This window comes from Sorex fumeus, unplaced genomic scaffold (assembly GCF_029834395.1).
Source record: "Sorex fumeus unplaced genomic scaffold, SorFum_2.1 ptg000005l, whole genome shotgun sequence".
Classification (NCBI taxonomy): Eukaryota; Metazoa; Chordata; class Mammalia; order Eulipotyphla; family Soricidae; genus Sorex; species Sorex fumeus.
This window is the reverse complement of record NW_026606062.1, coordinates 3,320,090-3,335,106: the sequence shown is the minus strand read 5'-3', so window position 1 is coordinate 3,335,106 and position 15,017 is coordinate 3,320,090. Positions and strand designations below refer to the sequence as shown.

At 45.4% G+C, this 15,017-nt stretch overlaps 1 protein-coding gene across 1 annotated transcript in view; it reads left to right on the top strand.

Moving 5' to 3' along the window:
- Positions 1–14,365, top strand: part of IRS1 (insulin receptor substrate 1) — a 68,417-nt gene extending 54,052 nt beyond the window's left edge. Inside the window, exon 2 of the mRNA XM_056122073.1 lies at positions 13,313–14,365. The gene's annotated coding sequence lies outside the window, so the exon portion shown is untranslated. The remainder of the gene's footprint in view (positions 1–13,312) is intronic.
- The last annotated feature ends 652 nt before the right edge of the window (positions 14,366–15,017 follow it).

Sequence of the window (15,017 nt, the reverse complement as noted above, 5' to 3'; positions counted from 1 at the left end):
CAGTTTGTAATCTCAAGCATATTATATGTACAGAAAAAGGAGATCTCTGAAACATATAGATTTTTTACATTTAACATAGCTCGTTGCACATTAAATACATTAACTTACTCGAATAAGAAATGAGCTGGAGAAATAGTATGAAGGCATGTGGCTGACCCCTTATTTGGTCCTCAGAATTGAATATGGTCCCCAAAATACCATCAGGAGTGATCCCTGAGCAGAGAGGCAGGAGTAAGCCCTGAGCACCACTGGGTGTGGCCCAAAAGCTAAAGAGAAGGAGGAGATGGAGAATAAGAAGGAAAAAGAGAGAGCAGTGCTTTTCATGAGGGAGGCCAAGGTTCAAACCCTTGTGTCTCATGGTTCACTGAACACTGCTAGGAACAACCCCTGAGCACAGAACCAGGAGTAGCCCCCAAATGCCAGTAGGTGTGATCCCAAATCACCTCCACTCCAAAAGAGAAAAGAAATAGGATATTACTACCCTATCTGCTTTACATATCTTTGTTTTATTTTGTTTCATATTTCTTATTTTTTCTTTAACTTTAGGAGAGCCAGATCTGAAAAGTATTTGTTGTATTCTTGTGTATTGAATTCTTATATATATATATATATTTTTTTTCTTTTTGGGAAGATGGGTATTTCTTTCATAAGGTGGAAAAGTTACTAGAAAATGATATTCTGACTTCCGAGCAGCTTCTGAGCCGAGTGAGCAGGTTTATTACTGAAAGTGAGCAACTTCTGGGACAGAATGGTTATAAGCCTCGGAGTCTTTTATTTTTTTCTTTTCCAAATCAACCAGATATTGGAAGGACACCGGGCACAGCTAAAAATCCTCCCAAGTCACATGAGGAAGGTTCTGCGTGTTTGCCGTGCCCTCTGTCTGCCCTCTGTGCTTCGCCCCTGACCTCATGACCAGGCATTCTCTCCACTCTCTGTGGCTGACGGGGATAGCGCAGGGGCCAGTGGGTTGTCCCAGACCACAGGAGAGGGCAGATGAGGCAGAGGAGGGGGAGGGGGCAAAAGTGAGAGTGATGTCGTTCCTTTCCTAGCACACCCGGCTGGCTCTCCTGGAGGCACAGTTGTATCCTCCTGTATGTCGGAGGAGCTAAAATCTGATCACCCAGAGGGGCTCTGAGCACTGGGCAACCAATCAGTGGACTCCGAACACCCTGGTGTGAAGGACAGACATTTAAACGCTTCCCTGAGACTCCTCTCTGGATGCAGAGACAGTGATGCCCAGTGCTCAGGGCAACCCTGAGGCTTCTCCAGCCAGACAGCCACTCTGGGACAGAGTTCCCGGGTCCCAGCACCGATGACCTTTGCCAGTGACCTTTGCCAGAGGCTGCCTGTGCCTGGGAAGCTTGTCCGTTTGCAGGCCGGTGAGTGGTGTTCCTCGTCTCCTACCAGATGCTTGTAGCACATTCAGGGACTGCTGCCTGCCTCTGCAGTGGGCCTGGAGACTCCCTTCAGAGCCCCCAGGTCTCGTCAGGAGAGGCTTCTGAAAGAGCCAGTTTTGAAAGGCCGGTCAGCACTTGGTTGAGGATTCAGAATGAATTTGACACAAAGCTCTTCCCGTCCTTCCGACAGCCTGCTACATCCCCCAATGTGATGCAGTTTATGCCAGCAGGCCTGTAGGGAACGTTGCAGTTTTTTTTCACTCCACATTCAAAAGAACCAGGCTGAGATGTCAGATAAGAGAGAGAGAGCAGTGAGAGAGGCCCAGGAGCCCGGCCAGGGGAAGTGAGGCCGGGAGATGAAAGTGAAGGCCCCGGAGCTTGTGGGTCAGTGGGTGGAAGGTCAACCCTTCTTTGTCAACTGGGGGAACCGGGCTGGCCGTGAGGGCGACGAGAGAGGAGTTAAAAGTTAGCAGTTATGAATCGGCACCCGGGTTGACTTCAAAGGCCGCCACGGTGCCAGCCCTGTGTACATTATCAATTACTGTAGATTATCTCCTCCGGTTCCCACCCTCTTCTCCTTCTCTCAGCTACCAACGATTAGATGGTGCTTCTGACAGCAGTTGCAGCAAGTGGGTCTGCCATACTCAGGTTCAGTTCTTCAGATGAGGGGTGGGGGCAGGGGAAGAGTTCAGAAAATAAAAGCCAGTCCGCCCCGCCCCCAACAATGATAAACATGTCTGGGGAGAGAGTGTGAGGGAATCTCCCATTTCAGCCTATTCATGAGAATTCTTTGCAGATTCTTTCATGGAGCCCTGGAAGTCTTTCCTTAGCCAACTTCGACAAAGAGGGGGCAAGTGGTGTGTGTGTGTGTGTGTGGTGGTGGTGGGGGGGGTGGACTTCAAGCTTCTAATTTCTTCTGAGAAAGCAATAAAAGCGGCCTTCCGTGTGTGGCTCTGGATAGCCTTTGTTTCGGATGCACTCAGAGATATGCTAATACTGTCTGTCCTAGTGTTTAACTCATGCTGTTCCCTGTGTCACTGGACAGGTCTAGAATCAGATCGTAGGTCATGCTTTTAGTGTGACGACTATACTATTAACCTTTTTCTTCTGGCATTGTCCCGAAACCACCTCTGCTCTGAGTCGCGATCTCTCTCCCCAAGGTACACCTAATCTTGGCTTCAGCCTTGGTCCTTGGCATGTCGCTGTGGATTCAGTCTTGCTTGCTTGTTCCCCTGTGGTGCTTTTGGCTGCTGTGTTTTCAAGTGTCAGGAGAAGGTCCAAGGGTTTCCAGATAAGGCTAATTATCAGTAAGAATGTTTGGGGCTGGGCAGATCTACAGGTAAGGAGTTTACCTTGCCTACTGGCTGACCCCAGTTCAATCCTTAGCATCCCGTGCGGTTCCCAAAGCACCACCTTGACTGACCCCTGAGTACAGAGCTAGGAGTCCAAGGTAGCTGCTGAACGTTGATAACTGTATCCCAACTTTCTCTTTAAATGTTTGAGGAATTACAATATGCCAAGAACCATGCTAAGGTTTTTTTTTGTGATTCATTTTATTTATAAAATGGCCTACGCTGCACATGAAAACATTGAGTTTCTGAGAGTTAGAAACTTGCCCAGAATCCCAGAGGAACCATCAGCAAAGAAGAGATAATGCTGCAGGAGAAGACCCCCTACCGTCAAGCTTTCCCATCAAGTCAGCCACAGTTCGTGTTAGCTTGGAAATGGGTTTTGAGTTCAAACTGATGAGTCTTGTTTAATTTCCACCTTCATTCTTCAAATAACTTTTCTTGAGTTGAACTTCCTAAATTCCTTTCCACAATTCAAAATTACATTCAGGTTACTCACCGATATCTAAAGTGGTGGGATCTCATGAGAATTAGTACATTTGTTACAAGACTTTATTACAGGCATAGGAGAGGCCATCTTTAACACTCAAGTAAACTGAGCTTTTACTTCTGGCCTCCAGTGGTCTAGGATCAACAGGTCCATTTCCCATCCTTCCTGACCCTGAGTTTTGTTTAAAACTTGTTCTCTGGGTATGGGGAGATAGTAGAGGGGTTAAGGGGTTAAGTTGCCTTGCAGGGAGCTGGCCCTAATTCAATCCCTGACGCCCCATAGCATTCCCTGAGCACTGTCAGAAATGACTCCTGAGTACTGCCAGATATGGCCACAGAAACCCCTCCCCCAAACAAATGAAACAAAACTTCAGTAAATATTAGGATCTGGACAGATGTCACAGGAGTAAGGCACTCCTTGCCGTGCATAACATAGAGCCCAGTTCAAATCCCAGTACCACGTATGGTCCCCTAAGCTCTGCCAGGACTGATTCCTTGAGCACAGAGCCAGGAATAGTCCCTGAGCACTGTCAGGTATAGCCACAACACACACACACACACACACACACACACACACACACACACACATAAAGTGAAAACTCTTCTCCTAATCCAGAAATCTGTATGATTTGCCTTCTTCAATGAAAAGAATTGTGCATTGAATGCATTTGAAAAATGCTGCCAGGTGCTTTTCTAGTTAAGACCAGTAGCGATTGGTTTCAGAGAGTTGGATCTCATAAACCAAAGCAAATGAGCAACAAAACGTCCAGCAGACAGGGTGTTTGCCTTTCATGCAATTGATGCAGCTTCATCCCCGGTGCCACATGGGATTCCCCTGAGCTCCACCAGGAGTGATCCCTAATTGCGAAGCCAGATGTAAGCCCTGAGCACTACCTGGTGTGGCTTCAAAGCAAACGAACAACCAAAATCTCCAAGAGCCTTTTTATTTTTATTATCAATATTTAGATTCTTTTAACAGGAGACAAAAAAGAAAGAAGAGCTTCAGAGTCCAGAATTAAATTCTTCCCAACATGTCCCTCTAGCCTTTTCAAAACAAGGAAGAAGGCAAAGGATTTAGCCTTGGTGATTTTTCATAATAAATCCTTAGACGTGTAGAGCACATGTCTGCTGCTGAGCTTGACCTTGTTAGGAACAGTTGGGAGTGGCCTTGCCTTCTGCTGGGTCACCGTAAGAACCCCAGACATCCACTGCCTGGGGATCAGGGCCCCATCATTGCTGTGCCTTGTGGTTCCTTTGAAAGATGCTGGTTCAGTTTAATACATTTTTCTTGCATTACTGAGTTCTTCCATAAAGTCAACCACAGCCCATATTATCGGGGACTCCGGCTAAGCTTGTGGTGAGCAGGAAATAGATTAAACACAGGTTTTCCCTTTTCTCTGAATGCCAAAAATGATGTCAGCGGTGTTAGGATCCCTCCCTCTGCCTGCTGCGCACGCAGAAGGCCTGTTCGTCCGTTCTTGGGTTCCTGGGGTCTTAGGGAAAGGCTGATGTTTGATAAGAAACAGTTGGGTCTTTGGACAATGACTCAAATGTAAAGTCAGGTGCTTGCTTTCTTGAAACAGTTCATGATGCAACTCCAGGGAGAGGGTGGAAGACACACATTCACACACACAGACACACCCACACACACAGTGCTTCTCAGAAAAAAGAAGGGTTTAATCCCCTTGGACTAAATATACTTGATTCCCCTCTGCCTAATTACAGACATGCTATTACCAACAGTTTTGCTATCCTATTGTAGAAGGAGCTGTAATTCTAAGGGAAGTCTGATGGTTTGTTTCTACGTGGGACCAATACAAGCTATGTCCTGTGTTCTGAAACTTAGATGAAAACAATGAGTCAAATTACACGACAGCCCTCAGAACGGACATATCTTTCTGCTCTGAGGGAACAGTGTGATGGGAGACCGCTCTCTCCAGCTCACCTCTCTGTCTTCCTTTTCAGGTGGGGGAGGATGGCCTCACACTTTCAGGTCTTGGGGCAGTTGGCTCTGTGGGGTGCGCATGTGGACTGCTGTATTGATTCTGGCAGGGGTGGGGTCCCTGGCAAGGGTGCTCAGAACTCACTCCTGGCTCTGTGCTCAGCAGACCATCTGTAGGGCTAGGGGTGGAACTGGGGTCAGCCACATGTAAGGAGAGTAAGTGTCTTAACTCCTGGACTACCTCTCCTCCATCCCTAGAGTATTAACTTTTGTTTTAAACTTCTCTCTCTTGACTTTCCAGTATGGGAGGGGGACATATTTTTCTGGTTGTAGAGAGATTGGAGACTTTGGAGAGATTTTGATTTCCACTGGGGTGAGAGCTGCTGACATCTTAAGCTTTGCTATCCTACCTTCTCTGCTTTCTCATCCTGTTCCTCCTTCCGAAGCAAGTGAGGAGTGGAGTGATTGTTCTTTTGAATCAATAGGTTTTGTTTTTTTTTCCAACATTCACTCCAATTTCCTGTAGACAACCTTATGGATCAGATGCTTGAATCGTGGAGGACTGGCTGATTTTTTCTTTGTCCTCTACTCCCAGACCATCTTGAGAAGCTTCCAGACCTCTGCTTTCTGCCATGGGCTAGGAGGGGGTGTGGGGGGTCCCTCCTGAGTCGCCGTCTCTGTGTGCTTCTCTTCCCTGGTGGTCTTCTCAAGTCCCCAGTGCCGCCCGGTCTCCCACCAGCACCAGAGAGGAATTGGCTTCCCCCCACTGACCTGGCTGTCCAGCAGTCTCCTTTGGCAGTGCAGTGCCCTGGAAGGGCTGGCGGCGGACCGTGTTATTTTCCCCCCTGCTCTCCCCTGTGACTCGCACCAGGCTAAAGTGCTATTTCAGCAGCTCCATGAAAACGCTGGTTTGGCTGAATGGTTACCCTTTGCCATTTAAGACCAAGCAACCCAGTCTCTCCGGCCCCATTCCAACCTATTTTAAAAAGATGCTGGTTTCCTTTCTGTAGCTGAAGGGACTTTCTCCTTTCATCATAAAGTAGGGAACATCTTGCTCTTTCTTACCTCTAACTTGAGTTCTTTAGTTAATACTTAACGTGTGTGTGTGTGTGTGTGTGTGTGTGTGTGTGGTGGGGGGTGAGGGGGTATAGGGGGTGATGGTGTTTAAGGTCTGAAAACTTTAAAATGAAGGTTGCCTTTTTATTATGTTCCTGTGTCTTTTCCTAGACACAGACACACACACACACACACACACACACACACACACACACACACAGAGCCATCCTAGTTGTACCTATGTGGCAAAGAGTAAAGAGACTCTCCCTGTCCTGAAACTCTCACTTTTCTTTCCTCCCTCTTTGGTGATGATCATAGCTAAGAGCTGGTCATCTAAGCTATTTCCAGCCTAATGGCAGCCTCTTATCAATACCACAGAACATAAGTCCTAAATTGGGAGATCTAATAGTTCTTTTTCTAAGGGTTTCTTTGTCCATGCAATGGTTCAGTAGCCTCATTTATCTATCTGGGAGGCATGATGTGAAAATATTAGCACAAGGGACATTGACACACGATCAGAACTAGAAGTACATGTAACACTAATAGTCTTAAAAAAACATTTACTTGACACTTTTACCAGATTTCAGGGATGCTTGCAAACAAAATACTTTTGCAGTGTTTTATAAGGGATTTTATTCTTATCTAAGCATTCTAGAAATCTCCGTCTGATCTGAACAAAGAGTTCCAGGAACTTATGGGGTCAGTATCAGTGAAGTGTATTTGCTCAGAATAGTGGCATGTACCGGAATATTGCTGGGAGGAACAAACCAGCAGAGCCGGGAAGACCATAGAGATGGATGTTCCAGGTGCCATCTTCAGTGTCCAGAGCCATGCACACCCCTCTGCCTCGCTGCTTCCCCCCAGAGATCTCCTTCCACCTAGTCCAGAGGGCTCTTCTCATTCTCCTCAGTGTTTCGCCCGTGCCATTCTCAAAAGGACTTCCACTGTTAGAAACCAAAGTCAGAAAGTCAAAGACTTTCCTGTATGTGTTCAGATGGTCAGATGTCACCCCTTAATCAGTGAATTGGGGGTGGGAAGGGGATTGTATACTGAGAAGGTTTTTTAAAAAGTGAGGAAAGCCAACTGAGGGATTAGGGGCAAACACTTTGCATGCATGGGGACCTGGTTTCCCTGATTTCCCTACACGCTTGCAACCCCAACACCTCCTGCTGGAGGCCTGGAGGCCCCAGCATCACTGGGCTGGAATAGCACTGAGTTGCCAGGTCCAGGCATTGAAAAATTTGGCCAGTTATCTGAGTATCACCGGAAGTCACGTCTGGACTCCCCCACCCCCCAGCACTATTTGAGACCAAAGTTGATTAACATTTTAAATATTTTTTGGTGATAGATTTTTTTTTTCAGAATGGAAAAGCTCTGTGATTGAAGCAGGACTTTCTTGTCCTGCTTATACATTTTTCACATTCAGTGCAGAATTTTAAAAAATCTAAATTCTTTATGTCGTTGATGAAATTAGAACCACAGCTGAGTGATGGTTCTAAAATAGTGGATTTTATTTTTCTGGATGACAGAAATCACCAGTAATATTTATGCTTTCTTGTCATCTTCCTGTACTTCATACATTTTCAAAAGTCGAACTCTTCGAAGCCATAGCTGCTTAAGTGAATTTTTTTTAAAAGGCGATTTTGATACATTTCTTCTTGTGGCGTTTATCTGCATTTTCTTAGATGAATCCACACTATTTCAAACAATGATCTCCATTCAAGAACTATGTCTTTTTATTTATTTTTTTCTAGCATGGTTGGATGAGTAAGAGCGACTTCCTGGCTGTGTTTTAGTGACAATAACCAAGTCACTTATATTTTTCTCCCATTAGTAAAAGTAGAAACTGCTAGGCATGTTCTAACAAGATATTTATAAAGGTGTCTCAGTTGACTCAGCAAATTGACAGGCTGTTGCAAGGCATTTAAATACAAGATCAAAATTTAGTCAGTGGGTTGGACTGCAACGCTTTGCTGAAAAGCTACAGGCCCTCCATGTTAGGCTGATAGCAGCCTCGTGCTGTTTTCAGCTTCCTGGTGAAGACCCCTCAGTAGGCCTCACAGCATGAAAGGAAACAGGAGCCTTCTTTGTCTTGCAGCCTGAGGAGGCATCCTTTAAGTGGATCACCTCAGAAGATGTAAATTCTTTCTCGATGCAATAATGCAATAATCCAGAGGTCCAGAGGTCACAAGTAGCATTGCTCCAGTGTTGACTTCTTTGATAACGCTTTAAAAATTACATTTTTCATTACTGGCAACAAGGATTAGGTAGGTTTTATCTTCCGAGAAGACACACATGGAATAATAGAATAGAGGCTGACATGGTGATGAAATTTGGTCAAAATGCAATTTCCTGCTATTAAGTCTCACGACAGGTGCATCCTCTTTCTGGGTTCAGAAGTTATTCCCCAATGATGTAACTAGAGAGAATGGATCACAGGCACATTACAATTTGATATTTGCACGGCTCTTCTCCAAGGAGATGCTTTGCCTTCTTGTTTCCAGTGCGTGCCCGTTACAAAGGGGTCTTTTGTATTAATAAAGCATGATAGCGATATTCACCTCTTCGCCTTGCTCTGAGTCCGTTGGGCTTGTAATTTGTACAGGGCATAAAACATACCACACCCATGCCTATTTCAGTGCCTATTATAGACTTTTATCATCACATTTTCCTTTGTCACTTAGTAGATACCTAATGGCTACAGGAGTCGAGTACATATGGCTTTTCTTTTCTTTTTTTTTCTTTTTTTTCTTTTTTTTTTAAGCAGACCCATCTATTTCTAAATTTTAAAATCCATGATGTACATGTTCAGCTTTCTTTGGTTAAGCTCACTCCTTTTTGAGGGGAAAGCATGTAGAAGCAGAGAGACTGGCCAATTGAGCCTCAGTACCGAGTTTGAGTCAGCCTATAGTGTTATGGGAGGTCCCTTTTCAAGGAAAGTCAGCAGTGCCATCATCAGGTGCTGATTTTGGAACTTTAGTTCTGTAGAGAATGCCTATCTCTTGCTGTAGATCATGCCTCCCTGGGCACTGAACTATTACCAACTTAATCAGCCCCTTTATTCACCATATTTGGCTCGCAAGGCTTTTTGACTGTCTCCAAAGATCCAATGTGCCCTCAAAGGTCCAAGAGTGGCTGCTCTAGTGACCATTTAAAGAATATGCTCTGGGTCTGAGTGATAGTATAGCAGGTAGGGTATTTACCTTGCACATGGCCAACCTGAGGTCAATCGCCAGCATCCCATATAGCACTGTCAGGAGTAATTCCTGAGTGCAGAGGCAGGAGTAACCACAGAGCATCATATCACTGGGTAGCACTGTAGCACTGTCCTCCTGTTGTTCATCGATTTGCTCGAGCAGGCCCAGTAATGTCTCCATTGTGACACTTGTTACTGTGTGTGGTGTATTGAATACGTCACAGGGAGCTTGCCAGGCTTTGCCGTGCAGACGAGATACTCTTGGTAGCTTGCTGGGCTCTCCAAGAGGGGTGGAGGAATCGAACCCGGGTCGGCCCGGTTGGCAGCACGTAAGGCAAACGTCCTACCTGCTGTGCTATCACTCCAGCCCATATCACTGGGTGTGACCCCCAAATAAATTTAAAAATATATATATAAATATCATATATATAAATATTATATATATATATATATATCCCAAAGGTTCAAAAGGCAGTTGCAAAAAAAAAAAAAGTGAAAACTTGAGGAGTTATTCCAAAAAATTACTCTCACAATGGCAGCATGATTGAATGAGCAGGTGGACGCCAAGGTGGCTCCAGAGAAAAATTCTCACAGAGGCATATGTGTTAAATACCCACATCATTGGCCCATAGCTGCCAGTGTGTGTGCATACCCTCAGGCGCACACCCTCAGACAAAACTAATGGATTGGGAGGGCGGAGGTGGGTGGGTTCGAAGGGGGCCTTTGAGACATGGGTGGAAGGAAACAGACACTCCAGTGGTGGGTGTGGGGTTGGATTGCCGTACGCGTGAACTGGTTTTGACACTATTGTCAGTCAGTCAGCACCTCAATAAAGATGGGAGGGGCGATAAAAACAAACAGATGTCAGCTCGAGACGTTGCCTTTAGGTTTGTCTGTTCTTGCCGCCTCTTCCTGACCCTCTGCCCCCGTGACCTCCCACTTCCTGCAGGGCATCAGGGATGGCACCGTTTGGTAGCATATCTGGCCCAGCATGCTGATTGGGTCAGGATGTACGTATGCTTCGGGGCCCTGAGCAGGCAGGGACACCCGAAGACCCTGCAGAGAAAGCAGCAGGGCACCTAGAGCCTGGTGTTTCTGGCCCTTTCCACGGGGCTCCTGGCGGAAAGTTCTAGGGATGGTGGCAGAGTGGCCCTGCGCCATGGATTGCAGCATCGGATGAAGCCATACTCTCTTTTGGCCTCCTCAGGCTCTGGGTGTCCACCCCTCTGCACCAGGCAGGTTGGATCCAGTTTGTTCCTGTGCCGAGCGGTTCTTTCAGCAGTCCTGGAAGGGAGCCAGGTGTAAGATGAAGAGCATGGCCTGTGCCCTTTGCCTTCCCCTGTTCTCCTATTTGGCAGTGGCTTTGTTTGTTCCGAGCCCTTTGATAAAGAATGGCCCGTCCTCCCTCGTGTGCGGCCCAGCGCCGGATCTGGAGAGGCGGCCAGTACTGGCCCAGCCGGGACAGAAACCTGGGCAGGGGTCGAGGAGAGACTAGGAGGAGAAAACAAGCAAGAAAAAATCCTTCTCGGGGTTTCAAAAGGACACAGTGCTTCTCTGATGCCCCCCAGCCTGAAAGGATTCCTCCTCTCTCATTTTTGTGTTTGTTTCTATTTATTTATTTATTTATTTGCTTTTTGGGTCACACTCGGCGATGCACAGGGGTTACTACTCCTGGCTCTGCACTCAGGAATTACTCCTGGCGGTGCTCAGAGGACCATAGTAATGCTGGGAATCAAACCCGCGTCAGCCGGCTGCAAGGCAAACGCTCTACTCTCTGTGCTATCGCTCCAGCCCCTTGCCTTTGTCTTTATTCTGGGATGCAGGCCTTAGTGAAGAGTTATCTACTTTGCATTCTGCTTTCCATTGGACAAACCACACCGAGGAAACCCCGCTTCTCTGGCAGTTCGAGAGAAGGCCACAGGGATTTTGCATCTGGTGGTTTTCGCATTGGTATCTCCATAGCAAGTCTATTTTTTTTTTCTTTTTGGGTCACACCTGGCGATGCTCAGGGGTTACTCCTGGCTTTGCACTCAGGAATCACTCCTGGCGGTGCTCAGGGAACCATATGGGATGCTGGGAATCGAACCCGGGTCGGCCGCGTGCCAGGCAAACGCCCTACCCACTGTGCTATTGCTCCAACCCCGCAAGTCTTTATTTCTAAGTTTGAAAAACAAAATAGCATGTTTACAAACTGTCTTTTAGGGGGCGGCGCTAGTATCGTAAACAAATCACAGAAACTGAGATCTTCTCTTTTGGTAAGAAAAAATGTTCAGATTACCCAAAGCAATTATAGAAATACTCAATGGCCTGCCTGTTCCCAGGCAGGATCTTCAGAAAAGAGGAAGGAAACCGGAAGTTTCCGCTGGGGATAACATCTAGGGGGTGTAAACTCATAGTCATCTCTGTCTCGGTCAGCCACAGGTGTCAACTTCATCCTGACTGTATCACAAACCATGTCCCTGTCCCATTACCTAGTAAAGACATTTTGCACCCTACACTTGTACGCTTAACTTTGACCCTTTTCAGATTCCCCATTTTCTCCACCCAAGCCACGTTTCTTCACCGCCCCTTACTGTCCCCTCGTTCCATATGGCTTATCTCAGATGCCCCCAGTGGGGAGTGTGCTTTTTTCTCCGACATTCAGGGCCTGCTTAGTGAGAACTCTCTGTGTGCCAGCCCTGGTGGTAAGCTTTTCCGATGCGAACCTGAAGCCACACACATCATTTCCACAGCCCTAGATCATTCCTTTTCTTCCAGAGCCAGCCAAGTGTGTCACCACGGTGCTTCTCTGATACTCCTAGCCAAAAGGATTCCTTCCCTCTCCTGTGAGGCTCCTTTGGAGCCTTTTATTTATTTATTTATTTATTTATTTATTTATTGCCTGTGTGTTTATCATGGGATTCAGGTGTTAATGAAAAGTTTTCGACTTTGCATTCTGTTTCTGCTCCGAGCTTCCCCTTCCTGCAAGAATTTCAAGAAAGCAGAGTCAGGAGCAGAATTCACATGCTCTTCTCCAGAGTGCTTCTTGCAACAGCCATTTACTCCTTGAATACATATTTATTGATGAGTTACACCACACCACGCACTGTTCAGGAGATTCTATAAATACTGGTAACTGTCAGGAACTTCAGAGTGCACGGAAAATTAGGGCTGTCTAGTGTAATACTCTAGAGCAAAGGAGGCTTGATGAGATGAAACTGCTGTCTCCTTCCTGTGGGGGAATGAATGATACCCTTTGAGGTTTGTCTTCTTGAAGTGTGTAGAAGGAATGTTGTTTTTCTGCTGGCATGATTTATTTCCATAGATCGAAATCCGAATTCGTTCAGCTCTTTCTGTTTAAATGATTAACTAGACCTGTGAGCGTGGGCTTCCTTTGGCATCCCAAAATCCACGTGTCAAACAGTGTCGCATTAAGAAAACTGATTTCAGATTTGGTAAGGTAACATAACACAACTGCAAATTCTGAAACCCGCATTTGGGTCTGAGCCAAGAGGAGATGAAGCCTCGCCAGCCTGTGCCCTGCTCAGCGATCTCTCCTGGCTGGTCTGTCACGAGCATGATAATGTACAGTTGCGTTGCCTTCACGAACACATCAAAGCATTTTGTGTTCTTGTGTTGCTAATCCCCTGACCTCTCCCACTCACATCGATTTGTTTGCTGATTTAATATTGACAACTCGGAGTTGGTGATGGCTTTCAACTCTTCCCTTTTGAAAGCAAAACATGAAAAGTTCCATGCAGGTCACCAGTTTCTATGAAGGACACGGCACTGTTTGTGACTCCCGCTTAGCTCCTACCGAGCCCTTCTTAAACAGAAACCCTGAAAAGTGAACGTGCATTTTTGAAATGCCTGTGGTGATGAAGTCTTTCGTTTTCCTTTTCAGAATGAAGACCTAAATGACCTCAGCAAACCCTCCTTTCACTCATGGGTACCCAGACTCTATTTCGTGATTCACAACCAGGACCTCACATCTTCCTCCTCAGTAGATGGTACGCTGCATCCATTTCAGTTTGTTTACTTTCCACAATCCTCAGGAGTTCCTTGACTGAACTGCACGTTCTATATTGTGCCAAGAAAAAAAACAAAGCACTGTGATACCAGAACAATGAGTCTGCTTTTACTTCATCGTCAACCTTAAAGGGACTTAGCCGGCCACACGAACTTTTGTGTCCAGCACCACACCACGAGAGAATGGGTTTACTCTCCTTGCGTTCACAAGATCCATTTCATCTGCTGCTGAAACTGTAAACTGTGTTCGACAAAACAGCGTTGTAAATTATTTCATACAAAAAAAAACTGCTCATGATGGGTGGAGAGAGTATTAAATATTTAACATAGGTTTTTGATTTATATGTGTAATTTTTTTAAATTAAAATGTAACTTTTTCTTACAGCACATCTTTTGTTTTGGATGTGGAACTGAGGTATACAATGGTCTGTTGTAAAGTGTGGAGCGAATGCTTAAAACAAGGTTAAACAAACAGAGAAGAGTAGACTAGGGTACGATCCTTGTTTTAAGATTGTAATTCAGAAAAAAATAATATAATAAGAATCATAGTGCCATAGATGGTTCTCAATTGTATAGTTATATTTGCTGATACTATCTCTTGTAATATAGCCCTGATGTTGAGCTGAGATCCTTACAAGAATTAATCTTAATTTTGTATTTTTCCTGTAAGGCGATAGGCCATGTTAATGAAATGGAAGAAGGATATATTCTAATGGGTATTTTCAAGTGTCAGCTTAAAATTGGCAATTGAATGGAAGCAAAATTGCAAGAAAAGGAAATCAAAGTCTTCCATTGTATATACTGTAAAGAGGAGGAGTCTTGGGTGAACCCTTCAAATCGAGAGCTCTCTTTGGAATGAACAACGTGGGTGTTTGTAAATTCTGGAAATTTCTTTCTTTTCCTAATAAACTAGAGACTGTTGATCTTCTCTGCTCCCCTTCCCCCACTTCTGTAAGCTTCCCCTTCCGTTGTCAACTTCCCCCCCTGTGCACACAATTAGGGGATTTTGTTCCCCGCATTGTCTGGGAAAGATGGCAAGACCAATGAGTGCTTGTTTTTCCTTTTGAACCAGAAATTAAAGTTCCCCAAAGTGTTTTTTAATCATGACCAGGGCTACATGTCACTTGCCTTCCAAACCTTATCTCATGTTTTCTAAGCACTTGCAGTATTACATTATTTAACTGACTCAAATTTGGCCTCTTTGCCCTGGTGGGTGGTAGCTGTTAAGAGATTGGCTCACAAAATCTGGGTCCAGAGAGCACATCAAGCATAATGATTTGCTGTAGAAACAGAACGATCATCCTTTGCTTACTTGGAATAGACACACAGCTTGGGTTTTTTCCTTATGGAAAAGAAATGGCAGTAAGTGAATTTAAAGATGCTGCTTGCAGAGTTTTTTTCTTTAAAAAAAAATTTTAAAATTCCTAAAGATGAAGTGAATGAATGCCACTATCAGGCTCCCCTCCATGTCTCTGTAAATTTCAGGAATTTCCAACCCTACTGTAGAGAGAAACGATTTTCTCTCTGAAAGGTTGAACTCCCTAGATAGGGGGCTGGTGTTTCAAAAAAAAGGAGCTGGG